This window comes from Dendropsophus ebraccatus, chromosome 1 (genome assembly GCF_027789765.1).
Source record: "Dendropsophus ebraccatus isolate aDenEbr1 chromosome 1, aDenEbr1.pat, whole genome shotgun sequence".
In the NCBI taxonomy this organism is placed as follows: Eukaryota; Metazoa; Chordata; class Amphibia; order Anura; family Hylidae; genus Dendropsophus; species Dendropsophus ebraccatus.
Window position 1 is genome coordinate 11053556 of NC_091454.1, and position 26141 is coordinate 11079696.

Below are 26141 nucleotides of genomic sequence, written 5' to 3' on the forward strand. Positions count from 1 at the left end.
TAGTAGCACTATATGGGACACGAATATTACAGATGTAGCCGAGCTGATTGTGTCTTATACCTAATAATGTTTATATATGACTCTCAGTGACGGCAATATGGGAACACTATATGGGACTTGAATATTACAGATGTAGCAGAGCTGATGGTGTGCTTATAACTAGTAATGTTTGTATATGACTCCCAGTGACAACAGAATGGGAGCAGTATGTGGGATGTGAATATTACGGATGTAGCAGAGCTGATTGCGTCTTATACCTAATAATGTTTGCATATGAAGCCCAATGAAATCAGTATGGGAACAGTATGTGGGTCTGGAATGGTACAGATGTAGCAGAGCTGACTGCGTCATTTAACCTGAATCCCAGTGGCGACAGCATAGAATGTAAAGTTATTAAGCTGGATAGAAATTCTCTACAGATGTAGCAGAGCTGGCTTTGTCGTTTACCACAACCCACCATGACTGAGGTTTTACCAACCGCCGCAATGAAACTCACTTCATCCTCTGCAACGCCCTAAAGCTTCACTGACAACTTCAGCTCTGCTACATCTGTGAATGGATTACTGCGGAGCTAATCTACCCCATCACTGTGGAGTAGCGTGAAGGTATGTGATAGCCGAGATCAACTATTAACTGACTGAGATTAAGAGATGCTGAGCAGTGTCGAGCGTGTCAGGTGTAGCAGAGCCGAGTTTGTCGCTGAACCTGATATTACAATGTGTGGTAAACCTGCTGCGTTGCCTCCCCGTGGGCGCCGTACACTATTCCGGAACAGCAGAGAGGTAGCGGTCATCAACAAGTGATGCCGCAACATTGTGTGTCTCTGCAGGATGGGTAATGGAAGCCGCGGCCGGTGCCAAGCTGGAGCTCAGTCAACAACTTCATCTTCTAATGGCTCTTGGGTGAAGTCTCCTCCGCCGCAGAGTCGCTATCGGCCGCGATCGGATTCCACAACAAAAACAAAACTCGCTCCGCTAAAACCCCAAGCACTGGAGGAGACGGAGGGGCGGAGGGGAGGGTGGAGGCGCCAGCACTGCCTTATGTATATGTGTACTATGTTATTATTCATATAGCACCAACATATACCGCAGCGCTGTACAGAGATTATCAGTCACATCCAGCCCTATGGGATCAGTATAGATATATAGCACCAACATATACCACAGCGCCGTACAGAGATTATCAGTTACATCTATCTCTATGGGATCAGTATAGATATATAGCACCAACATATACCGCAGCGCCGTACAGAGATTATCAGTCACATCTATCTCTATGGGATCAGTATAGATATATAGCACCAACATATACCACAGCGCTGTACAGAGATTATCAGTTACATCTATCTCTATGGGATCAGTATAGATATATAGCACCAACATATACCACAGCGCTGTACAGAGATTATCAGTCACATCCAGCCCTATGGGTCAGTATAGATATATAGCACCAACATATACCACAGCGCTGTACAGAGATTATCAGTCACATCTATCTCTATGGGATCAGTATAGATATATAGCACCAACATATACCGCAGCGCTGTACAGAGATTATCAGTTACATCTATCTCTATGGGATCAGTATAGATATATAGCACCAACATATACCACAGCGCTGTACAGAGATTATCAGTCACATCCAGCCCTATGGGTCAGTATAGATATATAGCACCAACATATACCACAGCGCCGTACAGAGATTATCAGTTACATCTATCTCTATGGGATCAGTATAGATATATAGCACCAACATATACCACAGCGCTGTACAGAGATTATCAGTCATATCCAGCCCTATAGGGATCAGTATAGATATATAGCACCAACATATACTGCAGCGCTGTACAGAGATTATCAGTTACATCTATCTCTATGGGATCAGTATAGATATATAGCACCAACATATACCGCAGCGCCGTACAGAGATTATCAGTCACATCTATCTCTATGGGTCAGTATAGATATATAGCACCAACATATACCACAGCGCTGTACAGAGATTATCAGTTACATCTATCTCTATGGGATCAGTATAGATATATAGCACCAACATATACCACAGCGCTGTACAGAGATTATCAGTCACATCTATCTCTATGGGATCAGTATAGATATATAGCACCAACATATACCACAGCGCTGTACAGAGATTATCAGTTACATCCAGCCCTATGGGATCAGTATAGATATATAGCACCAACATATACCGCAGCGCCGTACAGAGATTATCAGTTACATCTATCTCTATGGGATCAGTATAGATATATAGCACCAACATATACCGCAGCGCCGTACAGAGATTATCAGTCACATCTATCTCTATGGGATCAGTATAGATATATAGCACCAACATATACCACAGCGCTGTACAGAGATTATCAGTCACATCCAGCCCTATGGGATCAGTATAGTTATATAGCACCAACATATACCGCAGCGCTGTACAGAGATTATCAGTCATATCCAGCCCTATGGGTCAGTATAGATATATAGCACCAACATATACCACAGCGCTGTACAGAGATTATCAGTCACATCTATCTCTATGGGATCAGTATAGATATATAGCACCAACATATACCGCAGCGCTGTACAGAGATTATCAGTCATATCCAGCCCTATGGGTCAGTATAGATATACTGTATAGCACCAACATATACCACAGCGGTGTACAGAGATTATCAGTCACATCCAGCCCTATGGGATCAGTATAGTTATATAGCACCAACATATACCACAGCGCTTTACAGAGATTATCAGTCACATCCAGCCCAATGGGATCAGTATAGATATACTGTATAGCACCAACATATACCACAGCGCTGTACAGAGATTATCAGTCATATCCAGCCCTATGGGATCAGTTTAGATATATAGCACCAACATATACCACAGCGCTGTACAGAGATTATCAGTCATATCGAGCCCTATAGGGATCAGTATAGATATATAGCACCAACATATACTGCAGCGCTGTACAGAGATTATCAGTCACATCCAGCCCTATGGGATCAGTATAGTTATATAGCACCAACATATACCACAGCGCTGTACAGAGATTATCAGTTACATCTATCTCTATGGGATCAGTATAGATATATAGCACCAACATATACCACAGCGCTGTACAGAGATTATCAAAGACATCCAGCCCTATAGGGATCAGTATAGATATATAGCACCAACATATACCACAGCGCTGTACAGAGATTATCAGTTACATCCAGCCCTATGGGATCAGTATAGATATATAGCACCAACATATACCACAGCGCTGTACAGAGATTATCAGTCATATCGAGCCCTATGGGATCAGTATAGATATATAGCACCAACATATACCACAGCGCTGTACAGAGATTATCAGTTACATCTATCTCTATGGGATCAGTATAGATATATAGCACCAACATATACCACATCGCCGTACAGAGATTATCAGTCACATCTATCTCTATGGGATCAGTATAGATATATAGCACCAACATATACCACAGCGCTGTACAGAGATTATCAGTCACATCCAGCCCTATAGGGATCAGTATAGATATATAGCACCATCATATACCGCAGCGCTGTACAAAGATTATCAGTCACATCCAGCCCTATGGGATCAGTATAGATATATAGCACCAACATATACCGCAGCGCCGTACAGAGATTATCAGTCATATCCAGCCCTATGGGTCAGTATAGATATATAGCACCAACATATACCACAGCGCTGTACAGAGATTATCAGTCATATCGAGCCCTATAGGGATCAGTATAGATATATAGCACCAACATATAACACAGCACTGTACAGAGATTATCAGTCACATCCAGCCCTATGGGATCAGTATAGTCATATAGCACCAACATATACCGCAGCGCTGTACAGAGATTATCAGTCACATCCAGCCCTATGGGTCAGTATAGATATATAGCACCAACATATACCACAGCGCTGTACAGAGATTATCAGTCACATCTATCTCTATGGGATCAGTATAGATATATAGCACCAACATATACCACAGCGCCGTACAGAGATTATCAGTCACATCCAGCCCTATAGGGATCAGTATAGATATACTGTATAGCACCAACATATACCGCAGCGCTGTACAGAGATTATCAGTCATATCCAGCCCTATAGGGATCAGTATAGATATATTTATATATTTTTATTTGATAACCTTAATAACACTCATTTAACAATCAAATAAATTCATATTTTTTATTATTATTATTATTATTATTTTATTTATTTTTTTATGTTTATTTTTAGCTCGAGCATCATTCATATTTGATATATTTTTATTATTTATTCTGTGTTTTTATTTATTTATTATTATTATTATCATTATTTTTCTGTTATTGTTGTTATTATTATTATTATTATTATTATTATTATTATTATTATTATTATATAATCACACGAAACACAAACATGAAGCTCCTGAGCCCCCAATGCAAAATCTATAGCCGGTCCCCCACCCACCATGTGCAATGTACATCACCCTCTTATTTACCACAGCCCCAACCCTGCAACCTGTATAGCAGTATAGCCGTCTGCACATGATGGGAGTTGGGAGCCCCCGGCTAAGCATTATGTGCGGACGTGTTCACACACTGCAGTAAAAGTTTATGTTTATGTTAGTTTTTAGTAATATATACATTTATATATATATATATATATAATTTATTATTTTTTATATATTTAAATATATTATTTGTTTTATTTTATTACTATATAATTTTATTTTATTTTTATATTATTATTATTATTATTATTGTTATTATTATTATTATTATTATTACTATATTATAGATAATTCCAGTTAGTTATATATCATGCACTTAATGTTTTTTTTTTAAATTACTAATATACTATAAAACTATGTAAACATCCAATTATAATAACTGTAGATATAGAACCCCCCTCCCCCTCCCCCATCCCCCTCCCTTTGACATCCTGGCCGGCCCTCCATCTGATCCCCGCCGCTCGCCTTCTCCCGGCTCTTATGTTCGGAGAATAAATTGCCATTTGTTGGCAGGCTTTCTGCGCTTGTACAGACAGAACCGTTCGGATTAAAGAACCTTCAGGGATTTATAGGAGGGGAAAAAAAACATGAAAAACAGTGAAGTTAAAAATTCAGGCTGAAATAAAAGTGTTGGTGGACGGACGCGGTCCCTGGGAGTTTCATGGTGTCAGTCCATCAGATCTCCCGGATTCTCATTGATCCCTTCTCACACTTCTTTATCCCCTCAACCGGCTTCTCCCTCTGTAAATTTAGGGATTTCAGGGATGTAAATGCATCTGGGAGCAGCTGTGAAACCCGTCGGCCAATCTCATTTTCCATCTTTCTTATTGGTGGCTGCTTTGTGGGTCAACAGGGTGAATTGTAGTAAGGGAAGCATTGCACTGAATAGAATGCGAGGACACTGACACACAGACATAACCAGTGACATATACAGAGGAGACTGAAGCTCCATAGAAAAGACTGATACGGGGCCCTCTACATGCTCTTCTTATTACTAAGGGACCAGTTGTTATGCCCCACCCCCTCTTTTCCATGACCCCCAGAGCAGTCACCCAATCCTGCGTAGGTTGTCAGTGTAAGAGATCAGTGATTCCGTTGTTAGTGTAACAGATCAGTGATTCCGTTGTTAGTGTAATAGATCAGTGATTCCAGTGTTAGTGTAACAGATCAGTGATTCCATTGTTAGTGTAATAGATCAGTGATTCCAGTGTTGGTGTAATAGATCAGTGATTCCAGTGTTAGTGTAACAGATCAGTGATTCCAGTGTTAGTGTAATAGATCAGTGATTCCAGTGTTGGTGTAATAGATCAGTGATTCCAGTGTTATTGTGATAGATCAGTAAGTGCAGTGTTAGTGTAATAGATCAGTGATTCCAGTGTTAGTGTAATAGATCGGTGATTCCAGTGTTATTGTGATAGATCAGTGATTCCAGTGTTAGTGTAATAGATCGGTGATTCCAGTGTTAGTGTAACAAATCAGTGATTCCAGTGTTTGTGTAATAGATCAGTGATTCCAGTGTTAGTGTAATATATCAGTTATTCCAGTGTTAGTGTAATAAATCAGTGATTCCAGTGTTAGTGTAATATATCAGTTATTCCAGTGTTAGTGTAATAAATCAGTGATTCCAGTGTTAGTGTAACAGATCGATGATTCCAGTGTTAGAGAAATAGAGCAGTGATTCCAGTGTTAGTGTAATAGGTTAGTGATTCCTGTATTAGTTTAATGGATCAGTGATTTCAGTTTTAGTGTAATAGATCAGTTATTTCAGTGTAAGTGTGATAGATCAGTAGTTCCAGTGTTAGTGTAATAAATAAGTGATTCCGGTGTAAGTGTGATAGATCAGTGATTGCAGTGTTAGTGTAATAAATAAGTGATTCCGGTGCAAGTGTGATAGATCAGTGATTGCAGTGTTAGTATAATAGATCAGTGATTCTAGTGTTAGTGTAATAGATCAGTGATTGCAGTGTTAGAGAAATAGAGCAGTGATTCCTGCGTTAGTGTAATAAATCAGTGATTCCAGTGTTAGTGTGATAGATCAGTAATTCCAGTGTTAGTGTAATAAATCAGTTATTCCAGTGTTAGTGTAATAGATCAGTGATTCCAGTGTTAGTGTAATAGATCAGTGACTCTAGTGTAAGTGTGATAGATCAGTAATTCCAGTGTTAGTGTAATAAATCAGTGATTCCTGTGTTAGTATAATAAATCAATGATTCCAGTGTTAGTGTAATAGATCAGTGATTCCAGTGTTAGTGTGATAGATCAATGATTCCAGTGTTCGTGTACTAAATCAGTGATTCCAGTGTTCGTGTAATAAATCAGTGATTCCAGTGTTAGTGGTACAGATAAGTGATTCCAGTGTTAGTGTGATAGATCAGTGATTCCAGTGTTCGTGTAATAAATCAGTGATTCCAGTGTTAGTGTGATAGATCAGTGATTCTAGTGTCCGTGTAATAAATCAGTGATTCCAGTGTTAGTGTAATAGATCAGTGATTCCAGTGTAAGTGTAATAGATCAGTGATTCCAGTGTTAGTGTAACAGATCAGTGATTCCAGTGTTAGTGTGATAAATGGGTGATTCCAGTGTTTGTGTAATAGATCAGTGATTCCTGTGTTAGTATGAAACATCAGTGATTTCAGTGTTTATGTAATAGATCAGTGATTCCAGTGTTAGAGTGATACATCAGTGATTCCAGTGTTCGTGTAATAGATCAGTGATTCCAGTGTTTGTGTAATAAATCAGTGATTCCAGTGTTAGTGTGATAGATCAGTAATTCCAGTGTTCGTGTAATAGATTAGTGATTCCCGTGTTAGTGTAATAGATCAATGAATCCAGTGTTCGTGTAATAAATCAGTGATTCCAGTGTTAGTGTGATAGATCGGTGATTCCAGTGTTAGTGTAATAGATCAATGATTCCAGTGTTCGTGTAATAGATCAATGATTCCAGTGTTCGTGTAATAGATCAATGATTCCAGTGTTCGTGTAATAAATCAGTGATTCCAGTGTTAGTGTAATAGATCAGTGATTCCAGTGTTCGTGTAATTAATCAGTGATTCCAGTGTTAGTGTAATAAATCAGTGATTCCAGTGTTAGTGTAATAGATCAGTGATTCCAGTGTTTGTGTAATAGATCAGTGATTCCAGTGTTCGTGTAATAAATCAGTGATTCCAGTGTTAGTGTGATAGATCTGTGATTCCAGTGTTCGTGTAATAGATTAATAATTCCAGTGTTAGTGTAATAGATCAATGATTCCAGTGTTCGTGTAATAAATCAGTGATTCCAGTGTTAGTGTAATAGATCAGTGATTCCAGTGTTCGTGTAATAAATCAGTGATTCCAGTGTTAGTGTAATAAATCAGTGATTCCAGTGTTAGTGTAATAGATCAGTGATTCCAGTGTTTGTGTAATAGATCAGTGATTCCAGTGTTCGTGTAATAAATCAGTGATTCCAGTGTTAGTGTGATAGATCAGTGATTCCAGTGTTAGTGTAATAGATTATTGATTCCAGTGTTAGTGTAATAGATCAATGAATCCAGTGTTCGTGTAATAAATCAGTGATTCCAGTGTTAGTGTAATAGATCAGTGATTCCAGTGTTCGTGTAATAAATCAGTGATTCCAGTGTTAGTGTAATAGATCAGTGATTCCAGTGTTCGTGTAATAAATCAGTGATTCCAGTGTTAGTGTAATAGATCGGTGATTCCAGTGTTCGTGTAATAGATCAGTGATTCCAGTGTTCGTGTAATAAATCAGTGATTCCAGTGTTAGTGTGATAGATCAGTGATTCCAGTGTTCGTGTAATAAATCAGTGATTCCAGTGTTAGTGTGATAGATCAGTGATTCCAGCGATCGTGTAATAGATTAGTGATTCCAGTGTTAGTGTAATAGATCAATGAATCCAGTGTTCGTGTAATAAATCAGTGATTCCAGTGTTAGTGTAATAGATCAGTGATTCCAGTGTTCGTGGAATAAATCAGTGATTCCAGTGTTAGTGTGATAGATCGGTGATTCCAGTGTTCGTGTAATAGATCAATGATTCCAGTGTTCGTGTAATAGATTAGTGATTCCAGTGTTAGTGTAATAGATCAATGATTCCAGTGTTCATGTAATAAATCAGTGATTCCAGTGTTAGTGTGATAGATCAGTGATTCCAGTGTTCGTGTAATAGATCAATGATTCCAGTGTTCGTGTAATAGATTAGTGATTCCAGTGTTAGTGTAATAGATCAATGATTCCAGTGTTAGTGTAATAAACCAGTGATTCCAGTGTTAGTGTGATAGATCAGTGATTCCAGTGTTCGTGTAATAGATCAATGATTACAGTGTTCGTGTAATAGATTAGTGATTCCAGTGTTAGTGTAATAAATCAGTGATTCCAGTGTTCGTGTAATAAATCAGTGATTCCAGTGTTAGTGTGATAGATCGGTGATTCCAGTGTTAGTGTAATAGATCAATGATTCCAGTGTTCGTGTAATAGATTAATGATTCCAGTGTTAGTGTAATAGATCAATGATTCCAGTGTTCGTGTAATAAATCAGTGATTCCAGTGTTAGTGTAATAGATCAGTGATTCCAGTGTTCGTGTAATTAATCAGTGATTCCAGTGTTAGTGTAATAAATCAGTGATTCCAGTGTTAGTGTAATAGATCAGTGATTCCAGTGTTTGTGTAATAGATCAGTGATTCCAGTGTTCGTGTAATAAATCAGTGATTCCAGTGTTAGTGTGATAGATCTGTGATTCCAGTGTTCGTGTAATAGATTAATGATTCCAGTGTTAGTGTAATAGATCAATGATTCCAGTGTTCGTGTAATAAATCAGTGATTCCAGTGTTAGTGTAATAGATCAGTGATTCCAGTGTTCGTGTAATAAATCAGTGATTCCAGTGTTAGTGTAATAAATCAGTGATTCCAGTGTTAGTGTAATAGATCAGTGATTCCAGTGTTTGTGTAATAGATCAGTGATTCCAGTGTTCGTGTAATAAATCAGTGATTCCAGTGTTAGTGTGATAGATCAGTGATTCCAGTGTTAGTGTAATAGATTATTGATTCCAGTGTTAGTGTAATAGATCAATGAATCCAGTGTTCGTGTAATAAATCAGTGATTCCAGTGTTAGTGTAATAGATCAGTGATTCCAGTGTTCGTGTAATAAATCAGTGATTCCAGTGTTAGTGTAATAAATCAGTGATTCCAGTGTTAGTGTAATAAATCAGTGATTCCAGTGTTAGTGTAATAGATCGGTGATTCCAGTGTTCGTGTAATAGATCAGTGATTCCAGTGTTCGTGTAATAAATCAGTGATTCCAGTGTTAGTGTGATAGATCAGTGATTCCAGTGTTCGTGTAATAAATCAGTGATTCCAGTGTTAGTGTGATAGATCAGTGATTCCAGCGATCGTGTAATAGATTAGTGATTCCAGTGTTAGTGTAATAGATCAATGAATCCAGTGTTCGTGTAATAAATCAGTGATTCCAGTGTTAGTGTAATAGATCAGTGATTCCAGTGTTCGTGGAATAAATCAGTGATTCCAGTGTTAGTGTGATAGATCGGTGATTCCAGTGTTCGTGTAATAGATCAATGATTCCAGTGTTCGTGTAATAGATTAGTGATTCCAGTGTTAGTGTAATAGATCAATGATTCCACTGTTCATGTAATAAATCAGTGATTCCAGTGTTAGTGTGATAGATCAGTGATTCCAGTGTTCGTGTAATAGATCAATGATTCCAGTGTTCGTGTAATAGATTAGTGATTCCAGTGTTAGTGTAATAGATCAATGATTCCAGTGTTAGTGTAATAAACCAGTGATTCCAGTGTTAGTGTGATAGATCAGTGATTCCAGTGTTCGTGTAATAGATCAATGATTACAGTGTTCGTGTAATAGATTAGTGATTCCAGTGTTAGTGTAATAAATCAGTGATTCCAGTGTTCGTGTAATAAATCAGTGATTCCAGTGTTAGTGTGATAGATCGGTGATTCCAGTGTTAGTGTAATAGATCAATGATTCCAGTGTTCGTGTAATAGATTAATGATTCCAGTGTTAGTGTAATAGATCAATGATTCCAGTGTTCGTGTAATAAATCAGTGATTCCAGTGTTAGTGTAATAGATCAGTGATTCCAGTGTTCGTGTAATTAATCAGTGATTCCAGTGTTAGTGTAATAAATCAGTGATTCCAGTGTTTGTGTAATAGATCAGTGATTCCAGTGTTCGTGTAATAAATCAGTGATTCCAGTGTTAGTGTGATAGATCTGTGATTCCAGTGTTCGTGTAATAGATTAATGATTCCAGTGTTAGTGTAATAGATCAATGATTCCAGTGTTCGTGTAATAAATCAGTGATTCCAGTGTTAGTGTAATAGATCAGTGATTCCAGTGTTCGTGTAATAAATCAGTGATTCCAGTGTTAGTGTAATAAATCAGTGATTCCAGTGTTAGTGTAATAGATCAGTGATTCCAGTGTTCGTGTAATAAATCAGTGATTCCAGTGTTAGTGTGATAGATCAGTGATTCCAGTGTTAGTGTAATAGATTATTGATTCCAGTGTTAGTGTAATAGATCAATGAATCCAGTGTTCGTGTAATAAATCAGTGATTCCAGTGTTAGTGTAATAGATCAGTGATTCCAGTGTTCGTGTAATAAATCAGTGATTCCAGTGTTAGTGTAATAAATCAGTGATTCCAGTGTTAGTGTAATAAATCAGTGATTCCAGTGTTAGTGTAATAGATCGGTGATTCCAGTGTTCGTGTAATAGATCAGTGATTCCAGTGTTCGTGTAATAAATCAGTGATTCCAGTGTTAGTGTGATAGATCAGTGATTCCAGTGTTCGTGTAATAAATCAGTGATTCCAGTGTTAGTGTGATAGATCAGTGATTCCAGCGATCGTGTAATAGATTAGTGATTCCAGTGTTAGTGTAATAGATCAATGAATCCAGTGTTCGTGTAATAAATCAGTGATTCCAGTGTTAGTGTAATAGATCAGTGATTCCAGTGTTCGTGTAATAAATCAGTGATTCCAGTGTTAGTGTGATAGATCGGTGATTCCAGTGTTCGTGTAATAGATCAATGATTCCAGTGTTCGTGTAATAGATTAGTGATTCCAGTGTTAGTGTAATAGATCAATGATTCCAGTGTTCGTGTAATAAACCAGTGATTCCAGTGTTAGTGTGATAGATCAGTGATTCCAGTGTTCGTGTAATAGATCAATGATTCCAGTGTTCGTGTAATAGATTAGTGATTCCAGTGTTAGTGTAATAGATCAATGAATCCAGTGTTCGTGTAATAAATCAGTGAATTCAGTGTTAGTGTAATAGATCAGTGATTCCAGTGTTTGTGTAATAAATCAGTGATTCCAGTGTTAGTGTGATAGATCGGTGATTCCAGTGTTCGTGTAATAGATCAATGATTCCAGTGTTCGTGTAATAGATTAGTGATTCCAGTGTTAGTGTAATAGATCAATGATTCCAGTGTTCGTGTAATAAATCAGTGATTCCAGTGTTAGTGTAATAGATTAGTGATTCCAGTGTTCGTGTAATAGATCAATGATTCCAGTGTTAGTGTAACAGATCAGTGATTCCAGTGTTCGTGTAATAAATCGGTGATTCCAGTGTTAGTGTAATAGATCAGTGATTCCAGTGTTAGTGTAATAGATCAATAATTCCAGTGTTAGGGCCGGTTCACACTGAGCAAACACTGCTCTCCGTCGCGGAATCCCGCTGTGCTCAGTGTCCTGCTTTGAGCAAATGGGAGAGCGCATTCCTCTCCGCTCAAAGAATGAACATGTTCATTCTTTGAGCGGGGAGCGGCGGCAGCGGACAGGCGTTCGCTCTCCCATTCACTCAAAGCAGCACACTGAGCACGATGGGAATTGCGCCGTGTTTGCTCTGTGTGAACCGGCCCTTAGTGTAATAGATTGGTGATTTCAGTGTTAGAGAAATAGATCAGTGATTTCAGTGTTAGTGTGATAGATCTACCATACCCAACATGCTGTGATGGGATTTGGCTGGGATTTGTAGTTCTGCTAGAGCTAATGAGTGACAGGTTGTGCTCTATAGGTTGGCATAGCTTTATTAAAGACATTATATCCTCTTGATCTGTTTCCTATAGGGTTAACGTGACCTTTCCATACTAATCGCTTCTGAGATTGGTGTCAGGCGGCTGTAGTAAAGCCCCAAGTGTATGTACAGTATTACACCACCAGAACCATAACGCCCAATGACATTTATATTAAATATGACTTTGTGGGCTGAATTAAGTGAAGTGACATGGTAAGAGCCTCAGAGCAGAACTCAACCTTTTTTTTATTTTATTTTATCTGATTTTCTTTCGATGTATTGTATGTCAGCGGTAGTTGCAACAAGATAATGAGCGCTCATTTGCATAGGAAATCAATTCTAATGAGGTAAAACTTATTTATAACTGCGCCCTTACAAAGCGTTGACAGCTTTACCCCGCAGGAGGAGAGTTAGGCGCTGTGGCGTCGTCGACTATTGCAGTGACTGTTGGGGGAAGATAGCCGAGGTATTCATCACTCCAGGCTATGGCCGTTCTTGGCCCCGTGTCTCCCTGTTTATGGGACCGGGATGATCTGACACTTGATATCCATCCTGGAGATCCAGATCACTATCGAGTACGGCGGAAAGAAATAAAACCCAATTAGCCAGCAGCTGAGTCTTGTCTGATTTGGCCCAAACGGCTGATGGAATTTAGGCTAAGAGTCAACAAAAAAGTATGATTGTCCGTTCTAAGCCTTTTATAGTATTTCTAGGCAGTGTGGTGGAACAGAAGACCCTGCAGCCTGTTAAAGGGGTTCTCCTCTTCAAATAATCCCTTCAAGTGATCAGCTGTGATCGGTCTGTGAACTTATTAGTATCTCTGCAGCACCAGCACTGGTGAAATTAAGTATTTCAGAGAGGGAGAAGATCTAGCTGTTAGCTGCAGTGGGCGGGGATAGAACACTATGTAACCACGGTGGGCGGGGATAGAACACTATGTAACTACAGTGGGCGGGGATAGAACACTATGTAACTACAGTGGGCGGGGATAGAACACTATGTAACTACAGTGGGCGGGGATAGAACACTATGTAACCACAGTGGGCGGGGATAGAACACTATGTAACCACAGTGGGCGGGGATAGAACACTATGTAACCACAGTGGGCGGGGATAGAACTTTATGTAACCACAGTGGGCGGGGATAGAACACTATGTAACCACAGTGGGCGGGGATAGAACACTATGTAACCACAGTGGGCGGGGATAGAACACTATGTAACCACAGTGGGCGGGGATAGAACACTATGTAACCACAGTGGGCGGGGATAGAACACTATGTAACCACAGTGGGCGGGGATAGAACACTATGTAACCACAGTGGGCGGGGATAGAACACTATGTAACCACAGTGGGCGGGGATAGAACACTATGTAACCACAGTGGGCGGGGATAGAACACTATGTAACCACAGTGGGCAGGGATAGAACACTATCTAACCACAGTGGGCGGAGATAGAACACTATGTAACCACAGTGGGCGGGGATAGAACACTATGTAACTACAGTGGGCGGGGATAGAACACTATGTAACCACAGTGGGCGGGGATAGAACTCTATGTAACTACAGTGGGCGGGGATAGAACTCTATGTAACTACAGTGGGCGGGGATAGAACTCTATGTAACCACAGTGGGCGGGGATAGAACACTCTGTAACCACAGTGGGCGGGGATAGAACACTATGTAACCACAGTGGGCGGGGATAGAACACTATGTAACCACAGTGGGTGGGGATAGAACACTATGTAACCACAGTGGGCGGGGATAGAACACTATGTAACCACAGTGGGCGGGGATAGAACATTAAGTAACCACAGTGGGCGGGGATAGAACACTATGTAACCACAGTGGGCGGGGATAGAACACTATGTAACCACAGTGGGCGGGGATAGAACACTGTGTAACAAATCACAGATGTGCTATGTAATTTCTTATAGCGCCACCTAATGGTAAAATGAGTATAATTACCGATAATACATGGCTATGTGCTTCGTATGATTTACGCAGCCCCGACCAGCCCCCCTGTATGAGGCTTCTCCCTCGCTTGTTCCGCACTCACTCTATATAACAGGCCTGTGCCGCATATAACAGAACAGTGACACATCTTGGGTTCCATAAATGCCAGCAGCAGGTGTTACATTACCGAGGAGGCTCCGAGCATCAAATATACAGGACACGTAGAGTTAATTAAAGTTTATTTATTCCTGTAAGGGAGACAAGCTGTCGCACCGCGCACATTACATCAGATGGGAACTTGGTCTATTGCACGAAAAAATCTCCAAAAGTTGATAAAACAGTCGGTTGTGTCTGTAACAAATATTGTCAGAAGATAAGAGATGATACATAATAATCGAGTGGGGAATGTAGCAGAGCCGAGCAGCTGGGCGCGTCTCAACGGCGATGCTCTATGTGTCAGCGCTGAATTCAACAAGTGTATATACTATATACTGTCTCATACTATACACAGTCCATACATCTGTCCTTTAGAAGGTACTCATTCTTGAATACGATTGTATATAAAGAGACTGTAGTGGGCATGCTTTATGTAAAAAGAGACTGTAGCGGGTGTGCTTTATATATAAACATACTGTAGTGGGCGTGCTTTATATATAAAGAGACTGTAGTGGGCATGCTTTATATATAACGAGACTGTAATGGGTGTGCTTTATATATAAAGAGACTGTAGTGGGCATGCTTTATATATAAAGAGACTGTAGTGGGCATGCTTTACATATATAGAGACTAGTGGGCAAGTGTCATATATAAAGAGACTGTAGTGGGCATGCTTTATATATAAAGAGACTGTAGTGGGCATGCTATACACAGTCCATACATCTGTCCTTTAGAATGTACTCATTCTTGAATATGATTGTATATAAAGAGACTGTAGTGGGCATGCTTTATATAAAGAGACTGTAGTGGGCGTGCTTTATATAAAGAGACTGTAGTGGGCATGCTTTATATATATAAAGAGACTGTAATGGGCATGCTTTATATGAAGAGACTGTAGTAGGCATGCTTTATATAAAAAAAGACTGTAGTGAACATGCTTTATAGTTCCTGTGCTGTGGTAGATCTCTCTCACCACACCTCATACAGTAACAGCCAATCAGAATGAGTTTTAAAGGGATTTTTACCCTGGGTAGGAGATAAGTCTCTGATCACTGGAGGGGGGGGGGGGGTTACTACCATTTAATGCAGTGGTGGTTGAGCATACACATTGCTACTCTAGAGTTAATGAGACTGACTGAGATAACTGAGTACAACCCTTGGTTATTATGAATTTGTTGAGTCCTTATAGATGATAAGTCCAGGGTCCTACTAATTATTATAATTGGGGTCCCGTCTCCCCATTGAAAAAGAGTGGTGGTTGAGCATACGCATTGCTGGTCCATTCAAAACCTAGGAGACAGACAGAGATATCCACTCATTTATTATGGCTGTGAGAGTCCTTATAGGACTTGTGTAGATGGTACAGTGCTTGGCTATAGATAGCAGAATACAGTGCTCGGTCACTATGAGTCCTAGATGATAAATGCTCTGTGGTCATCTCTTTGGTCACAACATTGAGGGTTACATACCCCCCTGTTTGTATAGAGTGATGGTTGAGCATACGCGCTGCCAATCTAGTCTTTAGGGCTGATGTAGCTGGCCAAGTACAGTGCTTGGTTGTAAATGGTGGAATACAGTGCTCGGTCACTGTCAGTCCTAGGTGATAAATGCTCTGTGGTTATCTCATTGGTCACTTCATTGAGGGTTACATACCCCCCTGTTTGTATAGAGTGATGGTTGAGCATACGCGCAGCCAATCTAGTCTTAAGGGCTGATGTAGCTGGCCATGTACAGTGCTTGGTTATAAATAGCAGAAAACAGTGCTCGGTCACTATGAGTCCTAGATGATAAATGCTCTGTGGTTATCTCATTGGTCACTTCATTGAGGGTTACATACCCCCCTGTTTGTATAGAGTGGTGGTTGAGCATACGCGCAGCCAATCTAGTCTTTAGGGCTGATGTAGCTGGCCATGTACAGTGCTTGGTTGTAAATGGTGGAATACAGTGCTCGGTCACTATGACCAGTCCTTCAGGTGATGATGTGTATGAATGTTGGGGGTCCAGTCAATCACGCCAATGGTGTTGTGATTGATTGGTGAGCATACGCGCTACTAATCCTTTCCTAGTCTATTAGACTGTTAGAGATCCAGTCCAGTCCTTCACTATCAGATAACAGGTATATGATCACTGGGGGTCCTACTAGAGGTATATGAGAAGAGGGGTCCCTTATCCTCCATCTGATTGGAGCGATCGTCAAGCATACGCACTGCCACTATAGTCAAAGTCTATGGTAGTGACGTAGATACAGTAGCTGAGGACTGTCGGAGCGCAGGAGGTGTTGTCATGGGGACCATTATCTGATTTTAAGCTTTTATGGTGAATTTAGATGAGACGGTGTCCCCTTCTGTCCACTGAGTGGAAGTGACATCTCCTTCTCACGCAGTTCGGCTCCTGGCATGAGTACAGAACATTTCCACCCTGCGCAGTGACTCTCTCAGCCAGCCGGCCTCCGCACGTAGCCGCCTACCCAGCGTTTTATTTATTTTTCTGCCATTTTAATTTATTTACAAATAAATTATCTTATTATTGGCGGCGAGGAACCCTTTAACCCTGGGCAGCGCAGTGCGTTCTGCTGTATGAGGCGCGAGACGCCCGTCACCTGACGCCTCATTAACTGGAATTATCTGCCTAGCGTGTCACCTCTCCAAGTAACCTTGTTAGCTATGGGTGAGCGGGCTGTAGAGGGTGCAGACTGACTCTACACATTCCGTCACACGCAGCACTGCTGCAAAACGTGCAACCTGGAGATGTCGAGTCTGCATGATGAGCCCCCCCGAGGCAGCTCTGCTACCATCACTCTGTATGATTTCAGCTGTGAAGGCAACCATGGGTGTCAGAGCGGCAGATGTGAATGGATCAACCTTCTCCTACGTCATCTATCGCGCCCGCATGTTGACCCTGGTAGTACCAGTTGATGCCAATATGTAGGATTGCTTGACAAATAAGGGGAAATTAACAATTAATAGCAAAAAAAAAATCGAGAAATAGCGCCACTGTTCCCCCATGTGGTTGTATCCTGTATTGCAGATCGACTAGTAATTGGGGTTGAGTTGTAATCACACATGCAGCCATGTAGACTAGAGTGGTGCTGTTTCTTGTATTTGTTCCAGTCCCTTATATAGTAGTAAGGTCTCTATATAGTATAGGCCCCTCTGTGCAGTCCCCATATAGTATCAGGCCCCTCTCTGCCCTCACATAATAGTTAGGAATGTTCTGTGTCCCTATATAGTAGTAAGGTCTCTATATAGTATAGGCCCCTCTGTCCCCATATTGTATCAGGCCCCTCTGTGTCCTCACAAAATAGTTAGGTATGCTCTGTCCCCCTAAATAGTAGTAAGGTCTCTATATAGTATAGGCCCCTCTGTGCAGTCCTCATATAGTATCAGGCCCCTCCGTGCCCTCACATAATAGATAAGAAATGTGCCCCTAAATAGTAGTAAGGTCTCTATATTGTAGTTAGGCCCCTCTGCCCCCATATTGTATCAGGCCCCTCTGTGCCCTCACATAATAGTTAGGTATGCTTTGTCCCCCTAAATAGTAGTAAGGTCTCTATATAGTAGTTAAGCCCCTCTGTGCAGTTCCATATAGTACCAGCCCCCTGTCTGCACTCACAAAATAGTTAGGTATGCTCTGTGCCCCTATATAGTAGTAAGGTCTCTATATAGTTTAGGCCCCTCTGTCCCCATATAGTATCAGGCCCTTCTGTGCCCTCACATTATAGTTAGATATGCTATGTGCCCCTAAATAGTACTAAGGGTCTATATAGTAGTTAGGCCCCTCTGTCCCCATATAGTATCAAGGCGCTCTGTGCCCTCACATAATAGTTAGATATGCTTTGTGCCCCGAAATAGTACTATGGTCTCTATGTAGTAGTTAGGCCCCTCCGTCCCCATATAGTATCAGGCCCCTCTGTGCCCTCACATATTAGTTTGGTATGCTCTGTCCCCATAAATAGTAATAAGGTCTCTATATAGTAGTTAGGCCCCACTCTGTCCCTATATAGTATCAGGCTCCTCTGTGCCCTCACATAATAGTTAGGTATGCTCTGTTCCTCCTAAATAGTAGTAAGGTCTCTATATAGTAGTTAGGCCCCTCTATGCAGTCCTCATATAGTATCAGGCATCTCTGTGCTCTCACATAATAGTTAGGTATGCTCTGTGCCCCTATATAGTAGTAAGGTCTCTATATAGTAGTTAGGCCCTTCTATGCAGTCCTCATATAGTATCAGGCCCCTCTGTGCCCTCACATAATAGTTAGGTATGCTCTGTTCCTCCTAAATAGTAGCAAGGTCTCTGTATAGTAGTTAGCCCCCTCTGTGCAGTCCTCATATAGTATCAGGCCTCTCTGTGCTCTCACATAATAGTTAGGTATGCTCTGTGCCCCTATATGTAGTAGTAAGGTCTCTATATAGTATCAGGCCCCTCTGTACCCTCACATAATAGTTAGGTATGCCCTGCGCTACTAGGGTCTGTATATAGTATAGGCCCCTCTGTGCAATGGGTGGGTGGTTGCTGAGAGTGTAGTGCTCAGTCTTAGCTGTGAGTCTGAATAGTCTGTATGCATTTCTATGTTAATAATTAATAAGATCCGTCAACAGCAGTTACCCTACCTGCTGATGGTTTCCAGATTTTTCAGATTTTGTTTATAGACCGCACAGAATTCAACGTGAAGGCGAAATATTGTAAAGTTGTAACTTTTACTTTTATAGCCAAGATTAGGGGGGTGCAGATAGTTCCTATGTAATTCCCTCCCCATGCGGTACAGATAATTACACATCCTGTCCCGGTCCATTTATAGAAGGGAAGCCATTTATGTGTAGCCTGAGTCATCCCCCCTAGAGCGGGCTTACAACTAAACCCTACTCTGCGTCATTCTGGGACATCGGCTCATTTCACGCCTCACACCGGAGATGTCAGAGCAGGAAACGCGTGTGCGTCAAGAATCCCTATATCTTTATGTAGGATAAATGTCGGAGCACCCAGCTTTTCTATAGTCCTGAAAGGAAAATCCAGCTATGACTCCAACTGGAATCTGGGAAAGCTGCGGGACAGCCATGGTTGGAGATATAATGGTATCACTCAGCTTTCCCATACCCCAGCAAAGTAGTAGATGTGTCCTTCAGGATTTGGGGAAAGCTGGGTAAGAACAACCTGGGTGGGAACTGTAACCTATTTTATAATGGTAGTCAGATTTATCAATCAGAGCCGGGTGACAACTCTGTGTGGAAACGTAATGGTGCCCATTTTGGTGATCACCCAGCTTTCCCAGAAACAGATAGGTCTATAATAACTATCTTTTCTTTCGGGATTATGCAAGATCATGATCGTGTCTGAAACATTGGTTGAGTTTTATATCAACAATTAAAATATCAGTGTAGCCGAGCTGAGTTTGTCATTTGGCCACCAGTATCATTTTTAAAGTGTCACTGTTGTTTATTTTTATTTATTTTATTTTATTTTTTTTTTTGCAGAAATCAATAGTACAGGCCATTTTAAGAAACTATGTAATTGGGTTTATTAGCCGAAAAATGCATTTTTAGGCTGGGTTCACACACAGTATATTTCAGGCTGTATATTTGAGGCTGTATAGCAACCAAAACCAGGAGTGGATTGAAAACACAGAAAGGCTCTGTTCACACAATGTTGTAATCAAATGGATGGCCGCCATTTAATGGCAAATATTTTCTGTTATCTTAATACAATGGCTTCTGTATTGAAATAATGGCCGTTATTTACCGTTATATGACGGCCATCCACTCAATTTCACCATTGTGTGGACAGAGCCTTTCTGTGTTTTCAATCCACTCCTGGTTTTGGTTGCTATGAGGACCTGACATGAGGACCAAATACAGCCTGAAATATACTGTGTGTGAACCCAGCTTAGACATGAAAAAGCAGTTTGAAGCTCTCCCCCCTGTCTTCATTGTTCTCTATGGAGAGGGGAGGGGTGGAGGGTGATGAGGCACCAAAAGAGGACCTTAAAGAGTTAATTTACAGCTACATCACCAGCTCTCTCTTCTTATAGTCAGCACTGACCTGTCTGACCTCTGAATACCGACTTTCATACAGCTCCCGCTGTGTAATCCTTTGTTCTCTGCTCTCTGCTGACGACTAATCTCCCTCCTCCCCTCTCCATAGGTTTACACACTGTGTAAAAGAGTCAAGATTTCCTGATAATAAGCAGTGAATGAGAGAGAGGGGGGAGGGGGGGGGGCCTGGGGAAAGTCTTTTTAAATGCAGATAATGGCATATTTGCCTAATAAACCCAATTACAAAGTTTCTTAAAATCGCCTGGACTATTGATTTCTGCAAAAAATAAAAATTGAAACAACAGTGACACTTTAAGTGAAAATGTCTGGATGGTTGGATAGTGGGTGAGTGGCTCCCCTGGTTGAGTCTGGGCACCACTGGTACTGCTCTAGTGAAGCAGACATAGCAGAGCTAGACCTGCTATGTGAATTATACTGAATATATTTTGGAGCATCCCGTCTTCCCTCTGCTTCCGGAGCAGCGCTCTCTCTTCTGGTGTTATATCCTGCATCGCCCGCAGTCGTTCGCGTACAGTTAGGATCCTATCGGAGTTGACGTACTCAGGGTGCCCATTAGTGAGGACGGTTGGGTACCTGCCAATTTCCTTTAAAAAGCTGTAATATTCCTCCTCAGCCGAGCATTAAACATTCCTTACGTGTTCAGCGGCGGCGGTGGCGTTCTGCAGGTATTACGCCGCGTCCTCACATTCTGCTAATTGCCAGCAAATACTTATCATTATGATATATTGTGAATGCGGTGCGGGTAATTAGTGAGAATCTGGCAGCGTGATTAGCAGAGAGCGCTGCTCCGGACTAGGAATGTGCACTTAGTGTTCCCTGCAGCGATCATCACTGCCGCTATCTGGACAGAGTCATGTGAGGGGGTGGGGGGGAATCCGGGGTGGACGGCAAGGACAGCTCAAGCCTTCTTGGTTTCCTTAAAGAAACACTCCAGAAAAACTGATACTGCGGGGTTCTCACAAAGCCTGACCCCTTTGTGGTAGGGTCACATGACCTTCAGGCACACTGATCTTATACACAGAGATGGAGACTGGGAGATCAGATAGGGTCACATGACCATCAGGTACACTGCTCTTATACACAGAGAAGGAGATCAGACAGGGTCACATGACCATCAGGTACACTGCTCTTATATACAGAGAAGGAGATCAGATAGGGTCACATGACCATCAGGTACACTGCTCTTATATACAGAGAAGGAGATCAGATAGGGTCACATGACCATCAGGTACACTGCTCTTATACACAGAGAAGGAGATCAGACAGGGTCACATGACCATCAGGTACACTGCTCTTATATACAGAGAAGGAGATCAGATAGGGTCACATGACCATCAGGTACACTGCTCTTATATACAGAGAAGGAGATCAGATAGGGTCACATGACCTTCAGGTACAGTGCTCTTATATACAGAGAAGGAGATCAGATAGGGTCACATGACCTTCAGACACACTGATCTTATATACAGAGAAGACTGGGAGATCAGATAGGGTCACATGACCTTCCGGCACACTGCTCTTATATACAGAGACCAGGAGATCAGATAGGGTTACATGAACTTCCGGCACACTGCTCTTATATACAGAGACCAGGAGATCAGATAGGGTCACATGACCTTCCGGCACACTGCTCTTATATACAGAGACCAGGAGATCAGATAGGGTCACATGACCTTACAGCACACTGCTCATATACAGAGACCAGGAGATCAGATAGGGTCACATGACCTTACAGCACACTGCTCATATACAGAGACCAGGAGATCAGATAGGGTCACATGACCTTACAGCACACTGCTCTTATATACAGAGACTAGGAGATCAGATAGGGTCACATGACCTTCCGGCACACTGCTCATATATACAGAGACCAGGAGATCAGATAGGGTCACATGACCTTACGGCACACTGCTCTTATATACAGAGACCGGGAGATCAGATAGGGTCACATTCCTCATCATTCCTACCAGTCTCCATTACAGTCTATGGTTTTCACATGTTTGGAAACGCCTAACAATCCAAAATCGGTATATTTAAGCCCCGCCCAGGAACGCCCCTCACTCGGCCATTTTTGATCTGATTTGATCCAGTTTACGAGATTATTCCACCGATATCCGGACCATCGGTATTCGTGTTCTAGCATCAGACTCGTCCTTAGATCAGCGTCTCCCATCGCGCATGCGCGGCCACCTCTCCATCTGGAACCAACCCTAATCTCAGGATCAGCGGCGATCCCAGCACTCTCACTCCCTCTGATCACACGTCTACGGTATAATATCCTATCAGAATGCCAAAAACTCCTCACATGGGAAAACCCTTAAAGTCCCTTTTCTTTCAAAAAATCATTTTTTTTTTTTCTACAGCCTATGTCTATGCCCGGAATCTCGCAGGGGAAATGTGCCCAGATTAAGGCGAGGGAATCACGGGGTTAAAGACTTGGATACGGTATATTTTTAGCCTTCAAAGGCTCCTGAAGCTTATACACTGAAGATGAAAACACAAGCCAGACAGACTAAAGTATACATGAGAAATGCTTCCCTCTCCCTTTGAAGAGCGGCAGGGAACAGCTGGTGGATTCCGAGGGGACCTTGTTTATCTCACTTATACACTGAGAACTTAATGTCTTTAAAAATCCCGATTTGGCGGCTAACGGGAAAGGGGGGGGGGGGGGCAGGTGGGCGGTCAAACATTCGCAGGTGTGTGTACGAGGAGGCTGGCTGCCCACCCATAGGCCTAACCTAAAGAGAGTGGTTCAGTTCCTACTCCTTCTATCTATGCACTATATGGCAGTATTATGCTCTATAGAATGGGTAGTGAGGTGCAAACCTGGCTCCCAATGTGGTGCCTTTCACTTTATATAATGGGGTTAGTTCTGTGCCTCCTCCTCTATAACACTGTAATATGTTTATGGTATTATATCTTCACTGTAAATCATTATCTATGCACTATATGGCGATATTATGCCCTGTATATAATGGGTAGTGAGGTACAAACCTGTCTCCCAGTATGGTGCCTTTCACTTTATATAATGGGGTTAGTTCTGTGCCTCCTCCTCTATAACACTGTAATATGTTTATGGTATTATATCTTCACTGTAAATCATTATCTATGCACTATATGGCGATATTATGCCCTGTATATAATGGGTAGTGAGGTACAAACCTGGCTCCCAATGTGGTGCCTTTCACTTTATATAATGGGGTTAGTTCTGTGCCTCCTCCTCTATAACACTGTAATATGTTTATGGTATTATATATTCACTGTAAATCATTATCTATGTACTATTTGGCGATATTATGCCCTGTATATAATGGGTAGTGAGGTACAAACCTGGCTCCCAATGTGGTGCCTTTCACTTCATATAATGGGGCCAGTTCTGTGCCTTCTCCCCTATAACACTGTAATAAGTTCACCATCATTATTATGCGGTATTATAGCTTCACTGTAAATCATTATCTATGCACTATATGGCAGCATTATGTGGCACTGTATAATACCCTTTTACCAAATAACATCATTACCTCTTCAGTGTAAGGCAGTATTACCTGGTACTGTATACCACAATCATATCTTCACTGCATGATGTCATTATCGCTGCAGTATATGGCAGTATTATGTGTCACGGTATAAATCTTCCATATTGCCACTGTGAACCATTATCTATACACTATATGGCAGAATTATGTGTCACTTACATCCTTATAACATCCTTATACTGTATAGCTTCATTGTAAACTATTATCTTTGCAATATATGGCGGTATAATGTGGCACTGTACAGTACTGTTCTATTTTAACTATATGGCATCATTACCTATATAATATAAGGCTGTATTATGTGGCATTGTATAGTACTGTTAAAGCTCCACTTTATGGCATCATTAGCTATGCATTATATGGCTGTATTAAGTAATACTATATACCATAATACTGTAGTATTGTTATAGCCTCATTGTAGGGCATCGCTATCTATGCATTATATGGCTGTATTAAGTAATACTATATACCATAATACTGTAGTATTGTTATAGCCTCATTGTATGGCATCGCTATCTATGCATTATATGGCAGTATTATGTGGTACTGTATAGTACTGTTATAGCTTCACTGTATGACATCATTAGCTTTGCATTATATGGCAGCATAACTTCCCCATGTAAAACATTGTGTTATGATATTTGTGTTATGATATGATTTTTATGATATGGCACAATTATGTATCCACTATACGGCGGTATTATGTGCCATTGTATATTAATGATATATCTATATAACACCATTATTATCTACACACTGTATGGCAGCATTATATAGCAGGGTGCGGCACTCTGTGACACCATTATGTAAGCACTATATGGCAGAATTGTGAAGCGCTGTAAGGTACTGTAAATAGGCACCGTGGGGGAGAATTTTCAACCATGGTGTAAAGTGAAACTGTCTCAGTTGCCCCTAGCAACCAATCAGATTCCACCTTTCATTCCTCACAGACTCTTTGGAAAATGAAAGGTGGAATCTGATTGGTTGCTAGGGGCAACTGGGCCAGTATCACTTTACACCATGTTTGATAAATCTCCCCCCGTGTGTTGGTAACATCTGTGATAGAACTAAGGACAGGGCACGTGACAAAGGAACTGGATGGAGACCAGAGAACAGTGAGGCCTTCCAGCAGCACAGAGGATTTCAGGACAGAAATACGACACGATATAAAATTCCTGGAAGAGGAATAATATTATATGCAAATTGGCGTTATTCTTGGAATACGCGGACACCGGATTATTTCAAGATTTCCATCCGGCTGCGACGCTTCCTCTCGAGGAGACGCCGCGTTTAGTTTAACATCCACTTAAGTGTTCTGAGGCTTTAGAGTAAAATGAGGCACTTACACATAAGCGACGCAGGAAGCGCCTCCCGGCAGGGGTCACCGCCACTTCACTGTCAAGGGGAAAGTCACTTCACTCACACAAATCTGCATTCTATATATATATATATATATATATATATATATATATATATATATGTATATATATATATATATATATATATGTAGCAGAGCTGAGTTGGTTGGGTGTCATAGAGCACAGAAGAAACATCAAGTGACCTGAAATGTCTCCGGACCCCATTTACGTGCATGCTGAGTTTGGTTGAGCGTGCATATGTTATCAAGTAATGCCAGTTATCTTTGGCAGCGGCTAATTTTCCCTTAGAACAAAAGGATTATGCTTGTTGACATCCAACTTTCCAATCCTTCTCCCCCCCCCCCTCCCCAACATCTGCCATTGAAGCATCCATCATATAATGTATATAGTCACTTTTAGCGTCTCCGATGTAGCAGAGCTGAGTTTGTCGCGGCAGTAAAGGCCGCCTCTAGTTGGTGACTAACGCCTGAATTTCTGAGACTTATTATGGGTGAGA

General features: G+C 41.2%; 1 protein-coding gene across 1 annotated transcript in view; it reads left to right on the forward strand.

Moving 5' to 3' along the window:
* CHRM2 (cholinergic receptor muscarinic 2) overlaps positions 1–26141 on the forward strand; it is a 152727-nt gene that overhangs the window by 5361 nt on the left and 121225 nt on the right. The window lies entirely within an intron of this gene.